Source organism: Mytilus californianus, unplaced genomic scaffold, assembly GCF_021869535.1.
Source record: "Mytilus californianus isolate M0D057914Y unplaced genomic scaffold, xbMytCali1.0.p SCAF_5, whole genome shotgun sequence".
Taxonomy (NCBI): Eukaryota; Metazoa; Mollusca; class Bivalvia; order Mytilida; family Mytilidae; genus Mytilus; species Mytilus californianus.
The window spans coordinates 51,543,278-51,561,374 of record NW_026262701.1 but is presented as its reverse complement, the minus strand read 5'-3'; the positions used below and the strand labels follow the sequence as shown (position 1 = coordinate 51,561,374).

Genomic DNA, 18,097 nt, shown 5'->3' with positions numbered 1-18,097 from the left:
CATCTGACATGGTCACCTTTTTTCGTGACGTCACAAAAAGGAATTCACATGAAAGCAACTCATTTTGATCGAATAGTTGTTGACCAATGAAGAACTGAGATCTAACGAACCACACTTTAATAATAAAAATAAACAACAGATCAGGAAAAAGAAAAAAATCGGCTAGGAATAACGAAAAATGAAGTATGGTACTATATCCACTCCATAGTACAATATTTTCTAATTCCTAGCCGATTTATAAATTCATACTTGAGTTTTTATTACCCAACGTCGTCTAAAATCACACTTTTTTCCTTCGCAGAATTTGCAATCTTTCTGTTAATATATTAATATAATTGTATTTATTGGAAAAATTACAAACACAATGCATCATATCAATTATGACAAAACCAAGGAATTATCTCAAGTGCAAGGAGGGTGTTTGGGTACATAGGAGGATTAAAAGTTGTGAAATCAACTTTGCTTTAATAACCTATTCCAAGTGGGCTGAAGACAAAAAACTTTTGAAGCTTCATCAAACCACAAATCAAACCAATTCAGAGTTTGAGTAAAGTTTATGTATTTGTGAGGTATCTTTTATTCCTACTTAAATCCACCGTCAAATTAATATGCAAAAACACTTAATGTCAATAAAAAATCGTTTTGAGAATAAAATATTTATCTTTACCCTATTAATCCTGATTCATCTCAACCATATATTAGCTTAACGGCTTCATTACTATGTTAAGACTGAATAAATATGTATCGAAAATGATTTGAAAATCTGTGCGGCTCAACTACATTTTTATGATAAACGTGTCTCATTCTTTTTTGTTTATTGTTCACAATCGTCCAGAGGTCTACAAATTGACAATGACAATGATCTCCTGAGATAAACATTTATTCACCACATACCTTATATTTCTTCCGAATTTGTCAATCTATCATTTTAGTAAAAATAGTCTTAACATAGACAGATGATATTTTTCTTGGAGTCAATCAACCAGGTAATTGATGCATGATCACCTTTCACTTCAAATATTACACATGATCGTACGGCAGTAAAAATAAGATTTATTCTTTTATTTTCATTTTGAATAATTAAATTCGTCCAAGTTTTAAGAAAATCTAACCAAAAATAAAGGCCTCAGCATGCTGACACAAAATAGTTTGGACTTTTTAGAGTCCTCCTCTCGACATGGGTGAACCCCACTACAGAATTGATTCATATCGAAATTATTTTTTATGGTTTTACTAGTGGATATTAATTTGAAAAAACAAAAAAGAGGTGCGTGCATGTTGACAGCAAACAGATGACGGACGGACGGACTTACATTATTCTTGTTTCTCATTATATATGAAGAAGTTATTGAACTCTTTTTAATCTTGCTGAAAAAGAGCGAATACAATGTTCTCTTATTGCTCGTGGACGAGCTATATGTAAAATACCAAATAAACTTTAGAACACAAAATAAATTAATATAGTTCTATGTATAATACATAGAATTCAACTTTTCCAAAAATTTAAGCCTTTGTTTTGACCAGGGGGTCTAATAAGTCATATCTAATTTCAATTTAGTAAATATAACATCCACTTAAAGATTATGCGTATGATAATTAATGTAATGTACGATAGCTAAACAGAAGGCAAATCATCTTAAAATTAGATCATTATCGATTTATTACGTATTACTATTCGTTTCATAAATAAAAAACAGTAAACCAACCTTTTCACTTATGTAGGTATGGAACCATTAAATCGGCCCGGTCAGAAAGAACATGCAAGAAAGTAGTACACTTTTTAAACAAAACAGTTCCTATGCATAGCTGTAACTTTGTCAATAAGTAAAATATTTGGGTAATTTTATGTGGGCGGATTTACCGGACTGCATCGTACTTTAAATATTGGATCTGACATTGAAAATTTTAAAAAGCGGTAATACAAACCCTCGGTCATAGAATAGTCTAATAAAAATGTGTTAATCGGATTATCTCTTACCATTTGTAGAAGTATTTAACGAAAACTAAACGTACTTAACTTTAACTAACAAGATAAGAAGAAAAGTCGTTCTTTTGTGTTTTTCTTCAAAGCTTTGTCAATCCCGGACAAAACAAAGACGGAAGATTTCGTGGGAAATAAATGTCAACCAATAACTTGTATGTATGACACTCAAATAGCTTTAAATGAAACAAAATTGTAAAAATAAATCATATAATAAGCAATTTGATTAACATAATTATACGACTGTACTCTCCACGCACGACAGTTAGATTAATAATCTTTAGTATGCGAGGCTTGCCGACTTAAAATTTAACTGTCGAGAGTGCATACACATCATACTGCTCGAGTTTTAATTGTGGAATCTGTATCTCTAATAATTTTAAGAATGTACACATCAGAGGTGCCAAAAATTTCTAGAATTAAACTTTTTTCCTAACCTGATTTTTAGGTTTATATGACTGTTAGAAAGTAATTGATGAAGAAAAAATCATATGGTGGCGCCCTCCATTTTACTACGGCCATTTGAAAGTACCCAATTCTAATGATTTTCCAATTTTTCATCTATTTTTACCCATTTTTGTGCTATAAACATGAACAAAATGACAGTTTCACAATAAAACTTTTTTTCATATTTTCACTACAAATGAAGTGGACCAATCTGAATAAATTCAACTTAAAAAACTATATGTTGGTGTTCATATTAGAAAGTTTTATAAAATGTTGTTGCTTTTTTGTGTCCAATTGACAATGCTGTCATTTTTGTAAATTTGGATTTTTTCTCAGTTTTTAGAACAAAAAGCATATTATTTCAACTTCTTTGTTATAAATGATTGAAAAATACATACATTGCTTTGTACACCCTCACCCATTTTTCTCAACATTTTGGCTGATGAGACTTACCGGATTGGTTATAAAATTTGAAAATGTTATTACACAAAAACTACTAATCTTAAGTGCACAATTTATTCACAGAGTTTAGTTTGACTATAATATTTTTTTAACTCATTGATATTTTCCACTAGTATCACATATTTTGGAAATATTTCCCAAACAAGATTTCAACGAGACTGAAACATCAGAAGAATACATCCTTAAGACGAAATGTTCGCAAACTTTATCTTTGTTTTAATGATCTGCAAAATGAAGTGACCCTTTTATACGAAGTCTTCAGTCTTTGTTACCTTTGAATCATTAAATCATAATAGCAATTGTAAAGAGAAGTACAAAAATTTGACGTCATAATTGAATTGAAGAAATGAGATCAACCAAATCACACGTTGTGTATAGAACTTATATTCAACAATGCGCATTCATTTTTCCGACTCAAGTCTAACTTTAACTATAACAATACTGGTGATGAAAACGAGTCCGTTTCAACATCAAAATTAGTATATATTCTAAATTGATCTAATGTTACCAAGTAATGTTTATGTATGACGCTCGAGTGTATCTGTCATTTTGTAGGCAATGACAGGTATTATTACTACACAATTATTGTGAAAGACTGTTATTGGTGAATCTAAAGATCATGCATTTGTATTTGTTGGACAGTGCATCGTTTGATTTGAACATTCCGTAAATTTTAGAGACAGTTATAAACTCTATGTACCATTTATTTATGTTGTCAAATTATTGGGTTTTTTTTCCGAAGCTATGCTTTCCTCTTTAATATATGGGATCATTCAACTTAATGTCAACTTTTTTTTTTGGAGCCATGGTGTTATCAGTTGATTTTCGACTTATGAGTTTGAATGTCCCGTTGGTATCTTTCCCCTCTCTTTTGGAAAGTTCCTACTATTATGCAACAATATGCACATCGACAGAATTACAACATATGCATGGTTTTGATGCAGCAGATCTAAGCTAACAGTCTGTATTCAGATACCAGATGAGGCATGTATGTGATATATCAAACCTTCAGAAACGTTTACTATATTTTATCATCGCTACAGGGACATTATTCATAAATATAACTCAACGTGCAGACATCTTTTATCTCTCTGGTATTTCACATCCCATCTTTTATGGTAATAGTCTATACAAATATGAGCTAAATTTGAGACGATATTAAATCATCATCATATAAACTGAATATTGTTATTTGTTAAATGACAAAGAAAGAAGAAAAATGTCATTCACTTATGTAACCATACTTTCCTGTTAATCTATATTTAAAATTTTACTTAAAGCAGATATTTAAATGATAAATTCAATTAGCTATGAAACCTTATCTATCAATTTTAAACATCACCTCTCTCGAACAATACACTAAAATGAAACTTTTCAGAATATGATTAATTCAAAAATAACCTATTCACAATATCATATAATGATTTTGGCGGATGGTCTAAATTATCACGACTTTGAGCGGTTGAAATGTGTCAGTTTGATAAAAAGTCTAGTACCCACAATATTTGTTAGCGAAATAACCTTAATCAGTTACGTTCAAGACATAAATACATTTAACAAAAATACATAAAACATGCAAGTGCTTCCTCATCAGCTGCGGTTAGGACGGAACAAACGGCTAATTTTTACAATTTTGTTTCTATAGTTTTTCTTTTGTGCAACAGTTCAATGCGCTTCTATTCTTACATGTATTACTTTTATCATTGTATTGTTCATATTTAAGTTGCTTAGCTTTCCTAAAGTATGTAAAGTTTTGTAAAGGTTCACAACAAATAAATAATTAATTGATTTATTTTTTTACATCCTAAATCATTGTAAATGTTCAAACCGAAAAAGGACTAGCCACAGAAAATAAATCATAGGCCGAACTAAATAATTGAGTCATTTCAAAATTTCACAATACTTAAGATATCGGATCTTACATTTAGAAGTTTAAAAGTGGTTATACAAGCCCTCGGTCATAGAACGGTCTCGTAAAAATTGTTGGACGGATTATCTCTTACCATTTTAGAAGTATTCAAGAACAAAAAATCAACGTACTTACCTATAACTCTATAATTACAGATGTTTACTAAAATACCACAATGCGTTATTCTACAAAGTTTTGTTATGTCGGACAAAATGAAGACGGAAGATTAAGTGGGAATAACTTGTCAGCTAATAACTTGAATGTTTGACATTTGAATAGCTTCAAATGAAACCAAATTGTAAACATACTTCCTAAAATAAGGAATTTGACTGACCTAGGTTTTCGAATGTACTTTCGCACCCTTAATCTTTTTTTTAATGATCTTGAAATAGAAGTGATCTCTTTATGCAAAGTCTTTAGACAAGGTCACCTTTTTATCATAATACCATAATAGCAATATTACAGAGCAGTACAAAAATTTGACGTCATAATTGAATTTTGACCAATGAAGAACTGAGATCAACCAAATCACATTTTGAATATAGAAGTTATACTAAGCCATACTGATTCATTATTTCGACTACATTCTAACTTTAACTGCTGGTGATAGAATCGAGGTGAAGCCATTCCGACATCACGTCAATAATTCTTATATTGACTTAATAAAATGACTTAATATGACCAAGTCCTGTTTATTGATGACCCTCAAGTTTTCTTTTATTTTGTAGTCAAACATAAGTTATATATCTAACTACAGAGTTATTGTGAAAGACTCCTATTACACATGTTGCAGAATTTACAGATCATACTTGTTGCACAGATGATCGTTTTATTAGGACATTTCGTAAACGTTAGTAAAAAGTTATAAATTCTATGTAAAACTTATTTGTGTTGTCCACATTATTGTTTGTTTGAAACTAAGCCTACCTCTTTGATGCATTCCAACATTTAACATGATGACAACTTGAAAAGTGCTTTCTATATTGCAAATATATGCATATCGACACTATTAAAACATATGCATGATTTTATGGCAGTAGATCTAAGCCGACAGTCTCTATTTTGATAGCGGGTGAAGCATGCATATGACATTATATTAATATTCAAAATTGATTAAAACGCTTTTCAATCGTTATATATTCAAACACCTTTTTAATTTTTTGATTATTTCGAAGTAAATTAGTAATTTCAGTTCTTAAGAAATATGAAGCCGTTTAAAAATAATGATATGAACGATCAATATTTGACAAGAGTTCGTATTACCAGAATTCATAACCCGTAATTAGACACCCATCTTTTTTTTTAAAATTTTTTTTATACGATTATTAAATTGATCACCGAACAATATTTCATTATACATGTTTCATGATAGAAGATACAGAAAGCTGTTTAAAAGGTTAAATTTGATATTATTTGTGTATTCCATAATATTAACAAGAAATCGTTATCATACGTTATAATACACAATGCAGACAAATGTGTTAAAGTACTCGCACTAGTATGACACAACTTTATGTACATTTTCATATTTAGAAAACTGCACATCTACTTAGAAATCAATCGCACATCCTCTGAAATAGGCTGATTTCTTTAGGAAGTTAATTGTATTCAGCATTGTTTCCTGTTTCATGCTATTTGGATTGACTGTGTGTTAATAACTTTCTTTATCAGTTTTCTAAATAATAAAACTGACCCATTAGAATTTTTTTAACGACGCTAAACTAGCTATCTAGGAATTTTAAAACTCAAGGCTCGCCGAGCGTTTTAAATATTTTAAATTTAGAAGTCTAAAGTAGAAAAATATCCTGTTTTTCCAATGATCTGCATAAACAAGTTTTCTTTCTATGTAACAAAATCAGTCATGGTCGCCTTTGTTTTGTGACGTCACAAAAGGAAATTCAGAGGAAAGCAGGAGAATTTGACTCATATTTGAATTTTGACCAATGAAAATCTGAGATCAAACAAACCACACCTTCATGAAAAGAAATAATCAACAGGTCAGGAAAGGATAAATCGGCTTGGAATAAGAGAAGGTAAAGTCCAAAAGAAAGATCGCAAAGTACGCAAAAGAAAAGCTGATCTGAGACGACGTTTGGTAATAAAACCACAAAGTATGAATATATAAATCGGCTAAAAAATAGAGCAAGTGTTGTACTATAGACATTTAGACAAAAAGAAAGACGCTAGAATACAAGACGATTGTACAAGTTTCCCTCCAAAAACAGTTCCCTATTTTCGATTTTTCTGATTATCGAAATCATCACTTGTTCTGATAAGTGTTACATTACTTCTGGTTATATATGTAGAACTTATTGAACCTTTTAAAATCTTGCTAAGAAAGAGCGATTACAATGTTCTGTGGATGCTCGCGCAAGAGTAATATGCAAAATACAAAACAAACTTTCCCAAAGATGGAAGCCTTTGTATTGACTACGGGGTGTTATAAGTCATATCTAATTTCATTTTGATAAACATAACCTCCACTAATAGATAATTTAATGTAATATGCAGTAGCTAAACAGAAGGCAAATCTTGATAAAATTAGACCATTGTCGGATTATTAGATAATATTGTTCTTTGAATGACAAAGAAAACAGATTTTTTTTCGCTAATGTTATCACAATTTCCTATGAACCTGTTTCTTTTTTGTTTTTGTTTTTTAATTTTCCTTATATTTTAACATTTTTAAATGATAAATTTGATTAACTAAGGAACCTAATCTTTTGATTTTAAACATCACCTCTCTCGAACAATATATCAAAAAAGAAATAATACAGAATATGATTTATTAGAAATAACCAATAAACAATATAATATGATGATTTTTTCGGATGGTTTAAATTTTTACTTTCTAGTAAACGGTTATAAAGTGTCAGTATTATAAATAGTCTTGTTCACACAATATGTGTTTGTGTAATAACCTTTAATCAGTTACGTTTAAAACGGAAATATATTACACACAAATACATAAAACATGCAAGTGCATTAATACCAGCTACAGTTAGGACCGAACAAACGGCATCTTTTACATACTTTAATAAATTTTCTTCTGTAGTTTTTCATTTGCGCAACAGTTCATTATATTTCTTACATGTATGAACTTTTATTATTGTGTTGATTCTATTAAAGGTGCATGGCTTCTTTAAAGTATTTAAAGTTTCGTAAAGGTCACAATAAATTTATCATGTATTGATATAATTTTCCGACTTTCTAAATGGATGAAAAACAGCAATATGCCACATGTACTAACCGACTAACCAAAGGACTAACCATTGAGAAAAATAATGATTGAGTAATTTCAAAATATCACAATTCAAGGTTCAAATAGAAAAGTTATGGAAAGTAAGTGAATCATCAAATTTTTCGTCAAAGACGTCTAATAACTTAAATGAATTACAACTGTATGCTTAATATATCGGATCTTACATTGAAATATTTAAGAAGCGGTAAAACAAGCCCTCGTTCATAGAACGGTCTCGTAAATATGTGTTGGACGGATTAACTCTACCATTTTTACTTTTTTTTTAGAAAAATCAACGTACTTACCTATAACTCTATAATTACAAATGTTTTCTAAAACACCTCAATGCGTTATTTTACAAAGTTTTGTTATGTTGGACAAAATGAAGACGGAAGATTTAGAGGGAATAACCTGTCAGCCAATAACTTGAATGTTTGACATTTGAATAGCTTTAAATGAAACCAAACTGTAAACATACTTCCTAAAATAAGGATTTAGTTATACGACTGTACTTTCGTAACCTTTATCTTGTTCTTAATGATCTTCAAAAAAAAGTGATTTTTTTATGCAAAGTCTTCAGACACGGCCACCTTTTTGTCATAATATCATAATAGCAATTTTACCGAGAAGTACAAACATTTGACGTCATAATTGAATTTTGACCAATGAATAACTGAGATCAACCAAATCACATTTTGAAAATAAAAGTTTTACTAAGCCATACTGATTATTGAAGACTCTCAAGTTGTTTTTTATTTTGTGGTCCAGCATATGTTATATATAACATTCGTTTGTTGGACGGAAGATCCTTTTATTTGGACATTTCGATAGTTTTTGACAAAATTATAAATTCTACGTAAACTTATTTGTGTTGTCAAATATTATTTGTTTGAAGCTTAGCCTACCTCTTTGATTTGATGCATTCCAACATTTAACTTGATGTCAACTTGAAAAGTGATTTCTATATTGCAAATATATGCACATCGAAACGATTAAAACATATGCGTGGTTTTATGGCAGTAGATATGAGCCAGCAGTCTATATTTGGATAGCGGGTGAAGCATGCATATCACATTATATTATTATTTAAAATTGTTTAAAACGCGTTACAATCGTTGCATATCAAAACATTTGTTTCACATTTGTATGTTTTCGAAGTAAATTAGTAATTTCAGGTTTGCTAAAAGTTCTGTTAAAAAATTATGCCGTTTAAAAGATAATGACACGAACGATGAAAATTTGACAAGAGTTCGTATTGTCTATTACGAACCCATACCTAGACACCCATCGTTATTTTTACATTTTGTGTATACGTTTATTCTCGTTGATCACCAGAACAATATTCTATATTACATTTTTAACGAAAGAAGATACAGACAGCTATTTAAAGGTAAAATTTGATATTATTTGTGTATTCTATAATATTGATATAAAAAATCATTTTCATAAGTTATGATACACGAATGCAGACAACTGTGCCATAGTTCTCGCACTGGTAAGATACAACTTTATCTACATTTGCATATTTAGATATAGGCTGATATCTTTAGCAAAGGTAATTGAATTCACTCTCATACTGTTTGGATTGACTGTGTGTTAAAACATTTTCTTCATTATTTTTCTTCCTAATAAAACTGACCCATGAAATTTTGTAACGACAATGAACCATTTGCTTAGGAATTGTTACAGAAAGATTCTACCACTGCATCGAGTGTGATAAATATCTCTCAAATTGAAAACGCGAGGCAAGCCGAGCGTTTTGAATATTTAAAATTAAGCTTTTGAAAGTGGAGATATATCGTATTATACGCTATTTTGTGGTAGAATCTGTGTATCTCATGAGTATTAGACGATATGTAGATAAATTTAATTTTGTTTTTTCAATTATCTGCCGAACACATTTTCTATGTAACATCATCAGGCACGGTCGGATTTTTCGTGATGTCACAAAAGGAAATTCAGAGGAAAGCAAGAACATTTGACATCCTTATTGAATTTTGACCAATGAAGAACCGAGATCTAACGAACCACACCTTGATTAATTAAAAATAATCAACAGGTCAGGAAAACGATAAATCGGCTGAGAATTACGGAAAATGAAGTATGATACTATCTCACACTATATAGTACAATATTTTCTCTAATTTGTAGCAGAATTATATATTCAAACTTGAGTTTTTAGTATCCAACGTCGTATCAGATCCTTTTTTTTTTTTAATCTTTCTGTTAAAATATTAATATAATTGTATTTACTGGAAAATTACAAACACAATGCAACATATCAATTATGACAAAACCAAGGAATTGGCTACTGTGCATGGAGGGTGTTTGGGTACATAAGAGGTCTATAAGTTCATGCAAAGCGATAAAAACTCAGTTGTAGCAATCCGAAACGTACAATAATAATTCGGTGAATGCAACTTGTTTTAATAACCTATTCCAAGTGGACTGACGACAAAAAAACTTTTGAAGCTTCATCAAACCACAAATCAAACCAATTCAGAGTTTGAGTATGGTTACCATATTTGTGAGGTAACTTCATTCGTACTTGAATCCGCCATCCAATTACTGTTCAAAAAGCCTTAAATGCAATCAAATATCTTTTTGAGAATAAGATATTGATCTGATAAGCTATATCCTGATAAATCTCATCCATATATTAGCTCAACGACTTTGTTGATATGTTAAGACTGAGTGTATATATATATGGAAAATCATTTGAAAATCTGAGGGGCTGTATTTAATTTTCAGTATTAACCTTTCTCACTCTTTTTTTGCTTCTTGTTGACAATCGTTCAATGGACTACAAATGGACAATTACAATGCTCCCCTGAGATCTATTTTTAATTTAGTAAATCATTTATTCACCACATACCTTATATTTCTTAAGAAAATGTCAATCCATCTTTTACGTAAAAAAACCTTACTATAGACAGTTTAAATTCTTTTCTTTAAGTCAATTAAGCAGGTAATTGATGTATAATCACCTCTCTCTTCAAACCTTACACTTGTGTGGACGAAACGCACGTCTTGCGTATTTAATTTTTAACCTGGTACCTTTTGTTAGCTATTATTCGTATGTTCCTCTGTCCTATATGTTCTCCAATTTATTTGTATTGTAGTCCTGTCATGTAATGTTGTCATTTTAATGTTATATTTAACATTGCCATAAAAGCGGGAGGTTTGGCTAGCCACAAAACCAGGTTCAACCCACCATTTTTTTCTTAAAATGTCCTGTACCAAGTCAGGAAAATGGCCATTGTTATATTATAGTTCGTTTCTGTGTGTGTTACATTTTAATGTTGTGTTTCTGTTGTGTCGTAGTTCTCCTCTTATATTTAATGTGTTTCCCTCAGTTTTAGTTTGTAACCCGGATTTGTTTTTTCTCAATCGATTTATGAATTTCGAACAGCGGTTTACTACTGTTGCCTTTATTGTTCATACGGCAGTAAAAAAAAAGATTTATTCTTTTATTTTCATTTTCAACAATCAAATTTGTTCAATTTTGAAGAAAATCTAACCGATAAATGAAGGTGCCAGTATCATTGAGTATGCTGACACAAAATAATTTGGATAATGTATTAAAGTCTCCCTCTCGACATGATTGAGCCACGCTACAGATTTGATTCATTATTGAAATTATTCTTCGTGGTTTTTTCAAGTGCAAACAAATGATAAATGTAAACATTGTTCCACATCTAAAGAGGATTCGACAAAAAGGAGGTGCTTGCATGTTGACAACAAACTGATGACAGACGGACGGACTAACGGTATTCTTGCTTCTTATTATACATGCAGAATTGATTGAACTTTTAAAATCTTGATGAAAAAGAACAAATACAATGTTCTGTGACTGCTTGTGCAAGACCTAAATGCAAAATACCAAAAAAACTGCAGAACACAAAATAAATAAATATAGTTATATATACAATACACAAAATCTAACTTTTCCAAATATAGAAGTCTTTGTATTGATTAGGGGTGAAATAAATCATATTTAATTTCATTTTAGTAATATAACCTCCATTTATAGATTTAGCCTATGATAATTAATTCAAGGTACAAGAGCTAAACAATCTAATTTTAATTAAAATACATCATCACCGGTTTATTAGATATCATTGTTCTTTTAAGGAAGATCGGTTGTCTTTCTGAGCATCCCTTATTGACATGTTGCAAACTGTTTTTTGTTTTACAAATATTTTTACCAAGAATCATTCAATATACAACAAAAACATCTAAAACTTGAAAGTTAAAAAATTAAACTATTTAAAAATGGAGTGTTATTAAGTGTATTTAGCTTTCATAAAACGTCCTTTTTAAAATCAAGGGCAGATAATTATACTGAATTTGATAGGACAATTCGGGTTGTTTTGATTTTTTTAAAGACAATAAGGCCATTGACCCTCAATTGTTATTTGATATTTCGGAAGTATTGATGAAAAGCAATTCTCTCATTGAATTTTAACCTATTATATAGTTTAATTTTTCCTTAATAAGAAGACATGAAAATTTCCTTATATAACCCATATAAAATAACTGTGATTTCGTTAATTTCAACGTATTATACCGAGAAATAAAAAGGTTCGTGACTCCAAGTTTCTCATATTGAAATGTGAAAGTACATTGTACCAAAAGTTTTTTTTTTAAATACGTTTAAGAAAAATGTATCGTCGAACATTTAAACTCCCCAGCTTTTTCACTTATGTAATCACACTTTTCTGTTAACTTGTATTTAAAAATTCCTTGAAGCAGATATTTAAATGATAAATTTTGTTAACTATGAAACCTTATCTTGGTATTTTAAACAACAGCTTTCTCGAGCAATGCACCAAATAGAAATGAATATGATTTATTTAAAATAACCTATACACAATATCATACGATGTTTTTGCGGATGGTTTGATTTATCCTGACTTTCCATGGCCAGTAAACAGTTAAAATGTTTCAGTATAATAAATAGTCTAGTACCCATAATATGTGTTTGTGTTATAGGTTGCACTTTGTAAATACAGCTGTTTCTCAAACCACGCCTATTTTGGGGAGATATATAATATTCATAGATATGTTAATTTGTTAACGTACTGGTTCCCATTTATGATCTCTGTGTTTCATCTCATAGAGACATTACTTGGGAATGTAACCAGTCTAGAAAAACATGGTAGCGCCTAAATTTTAATTCTCAGGAGGTCCAAATATGGAGGTAAGGGTAGTATAGAATTTTAGTACAAGTTTAAACTCTTAGAAGTTCAGGGCATATAAATGTTGAAAATATGCCGCACAGCCCTATATTTTGACCTTTGAATCAAATAGTAGTTTATATAAACTTTCCGTTCTGGGATATTATTTTTCACGAAACTTCATAGTAAAAGTGTCACAGTTTCAGCCGCAAAGGGAGTTCCTATGGGAAAATGCATAGTCTATATTTACAGAATTGCAACCTATATAGGGTTAAAAAATAGAACATACAGATTTTCACAAAAGAGATTTTAAAGAATTTAACTGAAATATGAAGTTTTATAAATATTTCATGAAGATTGAGAAAACCATGAGCCTTAACTATGATGACTCAGCATAAATTCACAGTTTACAGTATGCATGGTTTACTTAAGGCCCTGAATTCAAAATAAATTCATAATATATGCCTATTTGTAATTTAAATTGTTTAAAAGTGCTTATATTTACTCTTCGCAGTCATTGCAACGCATTGATCCTTCCTAAATATTTTTGTTGGGGGGTTTTTGTCCTGTCGATAACCCAAAAGTAAGCCGTAACACCTAAATGTGCTTTTTTGTGACCGTGGCATTAAAAAGTACAAGCTAGAATTACAAAAAGACCTCAATAAAACTTACAATAGTGTGTTCTATCCTAAATATATACTAAATATTCCTCATTGCTAGAAACATGGAAAATATTTAGGAAATGTGAGGCCCCAGGGACAAAAAACAGAAAAAAATGCCTAACCCTGGGTCATAAAACAGATAATTTAACTTGTAAATGCTATGATTTTATTATTTTCAAGGTCTTTTGTAAAGAAAACAATAACTGTGCTGGGAAGCTGTGCAAAAATAAGATGTAAGCAGTCATTTCTATCAAACTTTTAGTGAATTTATGCACCAGACTGATATCTTCTTAAATACAACTTTTGCAAATATGGCTTTGTTTAGACACTTCTAGTTCATATATTAACTAACTTATGTTAGATATATGGTTAGGGATGATACGGTTGAGACAAAAATTCTTAACTGACCATTTGAGACAGAAATTATGAACTTTCATTGACAAAAAGGCATTCAGTAAGATGTGGACTGGAGACACAGGCAGGATTGGATACTTTGTATAATCTTGAAAGTTGGAATGATTAACTACTAACCAATACACTTATAGTATTACAAAATGCTTTCAATTTGTTATCAGAATAGTTTCAAACATGTTTTAGACAGTTCATGTCAGAAAGCATGCACATAGGGTAAGCTGGCAATAATTAAAGTCTTATTTTCAAATTCTTTAAAAAATTGAAACAGGGGTAGGGGTATAAAATGTACTGTAAAAGGAAACTTAGAGTATATGCAGTGATTTCTTTAAGGCTATAATTCTGATAAATAAGTATTGTTGTGAGAAAAAGTGTTTTAGAGAGTTTTTTTATTTGAATAAATGTTTGTATAGGTTGCACTTTGTAAATACAGCTGTTTTTCAAACCACGCCTCTTTTGGGGAGATATATAATATTCATAGATATGTTAATTTGTTAACGTTCTTGTTCCCATTTATGATCTCTGTGTTTCATCTCATAGAGACATCACTTGGGAATGTAACCAGTATAGAAAAACATGGTAGCGCCTAAATTTTAATTCTCAGGAGGTCCAAATATGGAGGTAAGGGTAGCATAGAATTTTAGTACAAGTTTAAACTCTTAGAAGTTCAGGGCATATAAATGTTGAAAATATGCCGCACAGCCCTATATTTTGACCTTTGAATAAAATAGTAGTGCATATAAACTTTCCGTTCTGGGATATTATTTTTCACGAAACTTCATAGTAAAAGTGTCACAGTTTCAGCCGCAAAGGGAGTTCCTATGGGAAATTGCATTATCTATATTTACAGAATTGCAACCTATAATCTTTATTAGTTGGGTCAGTATGCGCAATTGATTTCAGGTAGGCGGTAATGGTAACATTTTCTTCTGTAGCTCAGTCCATATCATGAACTTGGATATGTATGATGACACATTTTGATGCTGAGACATTCGCACATGTGTGGTGCGATTTTCCGGTTGGCAAGTGTGATTCGTGTTCCCGTCAAGTGCCCAAACCACCCTGAAAGATGGTGGAAAATGTCACTCTCCTCATGAAATAATCCCAAAATCCTGACCATAGATATCATTAAAAAATTTGTCCTTTGTAATCATTTGTACAGGTTTATGTTTTTAATTTTTTTTTCACATCACACCAGCTCTATAAAACACCAACCCTAGTTCAGTTATGTCAATTTTCATAATCCAAGTTTCCACAAAATTATGGCGGACTTATATTTTAATGAGATTCATAAATCTGTCTTCATCGTCTCAATGTCCATTAGGGATATTGACCCAGTTACGTTCAAAACGGAAATATATCAAACAAAAACACATAAAACATGCAAGTGCATCCTAACCAGCTACGGTTAGGACCGAGCAAACAACAGTTTTTTACACACATTTTCTTCTGTAGTTTTTCATTTGTGAAATTCATTGCACTTCTTACATGTACTTTTTTTTATGTTGTTCTTATTGAAGATGCATGTCGTTCTTGAAGTATTTAAAGTTTGATAAAAGTTCACCAATGATAAATAATTTATTGATTTAATTTTTCACGTTCTAAATGGATGAAACAACTATGTTCAAACCGAAAAAGAACTAACCACTGAAAATAAATCTTAGGCCAAACTAATTAATTGAGTCAATTCAAAATATCACAATTCAAAGTTCAAATATAAAACTTCAGGAATGTGAGTGAATCATCAAATTTTCGTCAAAATAGTCTTATAACTTAAAATAGTTACAACTTTATACGTAAGATATCGGATCTTATTTTGCAAAGTATGAGAAGCGGTAATACATGTACAAGCCCTCGTCTTGGAAATATGTGTCGGACGGATTTAATAATCTATAACTCGCTGGGTTTTTCTACAAAGCTTTATCATGTTTATGTCGAACAAAATAAGACGGAAGATATAGTGAGAAACACTTGTCAGACAATAACTTGAATGTATGACACGTGAATAGCTATAAATGAAACCAAATTGTAAACACACTTCCTAAATAGGCAAGTTGACGTACATAGTTTTACGACTGTACTTTCGTAAACTTTGTCAGTTTTTTAAATGATCTACAAAGAGAAGTGATCTTTTGATGTTAAGTCTTTAGACCTGTTCACCCTTTTGTCATAATATCATAATAGCAATTTTACAGAGATGTACAAACATGTGACGTCATAATTGAATTTTGACCAATGAGATCAGCCAATTCACACGTTGAGTATTAAAAAACGTATATTAAGCCATGCTCATTCTTTATTCCGACTCTGCTGGTGCTGGAATCGTGTGTAGTCCGTTTCAACATTAATATCAGTATGTCTTAAATTGACTTAATATGACCAAGTACTGTTTATGTATAAAGCTGGAGTTTTCCTTTTATTTTGTAGTCCCACATAGGTAATATATAACAACAAAGTTATTGTGAAAGATTGCTTTTGAAGATTCTTAAGATCATGTGTGTTCGATAGTAGATCGGTTGATTTGGACATTTCGTAAATTTTTGACAAAGCTATGAAATCTGGTTGTAGAGCAGATGATGTATGCATATCAGATTAATATTCAAAATTGTTTAAAACGCGTTACAATCGTTGCATATCAAAATATTTTTTTCACATTTGTATATTTTCGAAGTAAATTAGTAATTTCAGGTTTGCTTAAAGTTCGTTAGAAAAATTATGCCGTTTAAAAAATAATGACACGAACGATGAAAATTTGACAAGAGTTCGTATTATCTATTCGTATTACCGGTTACTAGACACCCATCGTTATTTTTACATTTGTGTATACGTTTATTCACATTGATCACCAGAACAAAATTCCATATTACATTTTTCACGAAAGAAGATACAGACAGCTGTTTAAAGATTAAATTTGATATTATTTGTGTATTCTATAATATTGATTAAAAAAAAATCATTATCATATGTTATAAAACACCAATTTTGCATATTAAGATATAGGCTGATTTCTTTAGCAAAGTTAATTGAATTCTCTTTAGCAAAGTTAGTTTAATTCACTTTCATACTATTTGGATTGACTGTGTGTTAAACAAGACTTAAATTTATTCAAATATCTTTTTGAGAATTAAATATTGATCTGATAAGTTATATCCTGATAAATCTCATCCATATTTTAGCTCAACGACTTTGTTGATATGTTAAGACTGAATGTATATATATGAAAATTATTTGAAAATCTGAGGGGCTGTATTTAATTTTTATCATTAACACCTTCACTCTTTTTTGCTTCTTGATCACAATCGTTTAATGGACTACAAATGGACAATTACAATGCCCCCTTAAGATCTACTTCAGTAAAACATTTATTCACCACATACCTTACATTTTTTCCAAAAATGTCAATCTATTATTTAAGTAAACACAGCCTTAGTATAAACAGTTAAAATATTTTTTTCTTTAAGGCGAAGTTAACGTGATTTCCTGTTTCTAGCGGAATTTGGGATAAAAAGCGTGCGTCGTTAGTTACTCAACTTATCTCCCCTATCTCCATACTCCAAGAAAGGAAAAATGGGTACATGAAAGAGAAATCACTTAGTGCAGTCTATCACAAATCCAAACAAATATTCCTGTGCTATCTCAAAACTTCAATGATATTATCAGAATGACTCCAATCAGAAATCTCAGTATCCTATTGTGAGTTTGTCTGACTCTATTACCACGGTTTTTGTTTAGACACGTAGGAGCAGGTACACAAACGACTCTCGTGTTTATTTCAACAGAAAGTAAAAACGCCTTACTACAAAA

General features: G+C 30.5%; 1 protein-coding gene across 3 annotated transcripts in view; it reads right to left on the bottom strand.

The window, feature by feature from the left end:
- LOC127702469 (2-oxoisovalerate dehydrogenase subunit beta, mitochondrial-like) overlaps positions 1 to 18,097 on the bottom strand; it is a 47,932-nt gene that overhangs the window by 21,935 nt on the left and 7,900 nt on the right. Inside the window, exon 1 of one of the 3 annotated variants that reach the window (XM_052206677.1) lies at positions 1,707 to 1,830. The exons of the other annotated variants lie outside the window; for them this stretch is intronic. The gene's annotated coding sequence lies outside the window, so the exon portion shown is untranslated. Of the gene's footprint in view, positions 1 to 1,706; positions 1,831 to 18,097 lie in introns of those variants that run through there. 3 annotated transcript variants of the gene reach the window in all.